The sequence below is a fragment of the Heterocephalus glaber genome, unplaced genomic scaffold (assembly GCF_053883595.1).
Source record: "Heterocephalus glaber isolate CG9 unplaced genomic scaffold, H.glaber_assembly_v1.0 deba00001673, whole genome shotgun sequence".
Lineage (NCBI taxonomy): Eukaryota > Metazoa > Chordata > Mammalia > Rodentia > Bathyergidae > Heterocephalus > Heterocephalus glaber.
The window spans coordinates 4,121,599-4,124,459 of NW_028258410.1; the positions used below are offsets into that span (position 1 = coordinate 4,121,599).

The following is a 2,861-nucleotide window of genomic DNA, read 5'->3' on the forward strand; positions in this document are numbered from 1 at the left end:
ACCTGGAGGATATGATGTTCAGTGAAGAAGATAAGTTGTGGACATGCGAGTGGACACCAGACCTGAGTCAGCTGAGGTGTGTAGGAGGAGGAAGCTGGACTTCTGCTGAGGGAATGCAAAGTCTCAGCCACTGGGAGGGCCCCGTGTCTTGGAGGGGCCCCCGGGCACCACACATCTGTGCACTTAGACTTGAGGGGCTCTCCTGCAGTGACCTCACAGAGCAAGAGCAGAAGGCACAGGACACTTCCCAAGGACAGAGAGGACCATGAGCTGAGCCCTTTTTGGGTGATCAGAGCATGATAACATTTGATTGTGTGCATCCAGATGCAGACACACTCCTGTGTGTGTCATCACATCTCAGTAAAGCTACTTTTCACAAAAAGCAAAGGATGTCTTTTGAATTTTGATTATTCTTATTGTTGTAAAACTAACATCAGATTATCTTTCCTTCCAAGAGGCCTGAATCTATGATGCCCACAGTGACCCCTAGTCTACAGAACGCGATGCCCTTACTGAGTTAACAAGAAATAGTGTGGCCAGTGTGGTTGGTTTCTATAATCCCTTATTGAACTCTTGAAATATATCTTTAAATGGGAAATGACTTATGGAAAGAAATAGATGCTGTGATGTTAATGGGGAGTGTGATCAGGCATTTATTCTGCTTTGGAAGACAAATCCTAGTAGAAATTGCCCATTATCCAATGTAACACTTTAATAGGAGGGCACTAGACAGAAAATACAAACTGTTTATTTCACGGGAAACTGAACATTTCATTGAATTTTTTCAAAATGGAAACCTCCTATCCTAGAGAAATAGTCAGTAAAATTTAATGATTTACTTTCCCAAGTGTCAGAATCTGTCAGAAGGAACCCATGGGTCTTGTGGTGAGAATCACAGTGTAATCACATGTGCAGCATGGTTTATCTGGCCCAAGATTCCACTTAAATGGACTCACGTACAGTTTGCTGAACCATACAAGGGAGACAAAAATCAGTCATAAAGACCAATAAGAGGGCAGCACATCAACTGGGGCAGAGTTTAGAGTGGGGGGTCTGGCCAATCTCTCTGAGAGACTCCAGCTCAGAGTCGACTCTGCGCACCTTGCATGCGCTGTAGATGCAGTGTTCCTGAGAGGAGTTCCTTTAGAGCCTCTTTCAGGTCCTTGTTCTTCAGAGTGTAGATGACGGGGTTCAAGGTGGGGGTCACCATGGTGTAGAAGAGCGAGACGAACTTGCCTTGGTCCTGGGCGTAGCTCTTCTGGGGCTGCAGGTACATGTAGATGATGGTGCATAGAAGATGACCACCACCATCAGGTGCGAGGAGCAGGTTCTGCAGGCCTTGTGCTGCACCTCTGCAGACTTGATCCTCAGCAGGGCCTGCACTCTGAAGTTGTAGGACCCGAGGATGAGCACAAGGAGCAGCATGGGGAACAGGATGCTCACCAGAGTAAGCACCTGTCCGTTGACCATGGTGTCCACACAAGCCAGCTTGGGGAGCGCAGGGACCTTGCAAATGCAGTGATCCAGCCTGTGGTTATCACACAGAGGCAGCCACAAGGTGAAGGTGGCATGGACCGGGGAACTGGCCACCTCATTGAGCCAGGAGTCCCAGGCCAGGTTTCCAGATGGCAACATAGTGATCCAAGGCCACCACAACCAAGACGATGCACTCGGTGGAGCTCAGGGCCAGGGACATGTGGAGCTGCATGACACAGCCCCGTACTCGATGGTCCTTTCTGGGCCCCGCAGGTTCACCACAGTCTGAGGGGCCAGGCTGGTGGTGAAGCCGGGGCCCAGCAAGGACAGGTTACTGAGGAAGTACCTGGGGATGAGCAGAGGGGATCCAGGTGTGAGTCCACAATGATGGTGATGTTCCCCAGCAGGGTCAGGAGGTAGTGGAGGAGGAAAGCCGCAAGAGCACTGGCTCCAGGCCAAGGTGTGTGAGAAGCTGGGGAGGATGAACCCAGGCAGGGCACTGTCATTGCCCTGCCCCATCCCGATGGGTACCACACCACTGGCCTGCACAGAGCCCTGGGCAGAGGCACAGGACAGTTGATTCCAGAGCAGCAGGACATGAGAGCAGAGAGGATGGCCTGTGCTGACACACCCAGACTGCTCCTCTCTCCCTCCAGGGTTCTGACTTGGGACTTCACATGATGCCCCTGTGCTCCAGCCCAGCGAGTCGGCCTCGGGAAAGGGAATCTCAGGTGCTTCCACCTGTGGGGTCGTCTGAGGCTGACAACAGTCACCATGGGTCCTAGCACGCTGTCTAGAGCTGTGTCCCTGCAGAAGACGAGGGCATTTTAATGGGGGAATGGCATCTCCATGGGCTTGACCTTCTCCTAATTCTATACACCTCTCTGCTCCTGCCTTCACGAGAAAATGGTAGGGCCATCTGTGCATCTACAGTCGACCTGGGGGCAAAAGAAAAAATGAACAGTTACACAGTGAATAATATACACTTCAAAGGGATATTTGGAGGCTGAATAAAATAAATATTTTTTTCAAAAAGGGTTTGAAGAATGGTATATGAGAAAAGGATTATTTCCAAATAAGAAGTGTTTACTAATGAAGCTAATGAAATCAGACCCTTATCTGGGGATGAGTTGGGAGTGAAGGGGCAGGGAAGATCATTTTTGACATGGGGACAAGGTTAGCAATAATTAACAGGAAACAGAAAAGCACTGGGAGCACCAAAAACACGACATGAATTCAAACTATTTCATACCATCACAACTTCATTCGCTGATTAAATGGCCAAAACATAGAAAGATATCCTTAAGATATATACATAATTTAGACATTAGACTGGCTGGCTAAAACTCTTTGGTACTCAAGAAAAAATATTTACCCCAAAATAA

General features: G+C 48.8%; 1 pseudogene; it reads right to left on the reverse strand.

Annotated features, from left to right (window-relative positions):
• Nucleotides 1–1,061: 1,061 nt before the first annotated feature.
• Nucleotides 1,062–1,982, reverse strand: LOC147822106 (olfactory receptor 2G3-like; annotated as a pseudogene).
• Nucleotides 1,983–2,861: the final 879 nt, after the last annotated feature.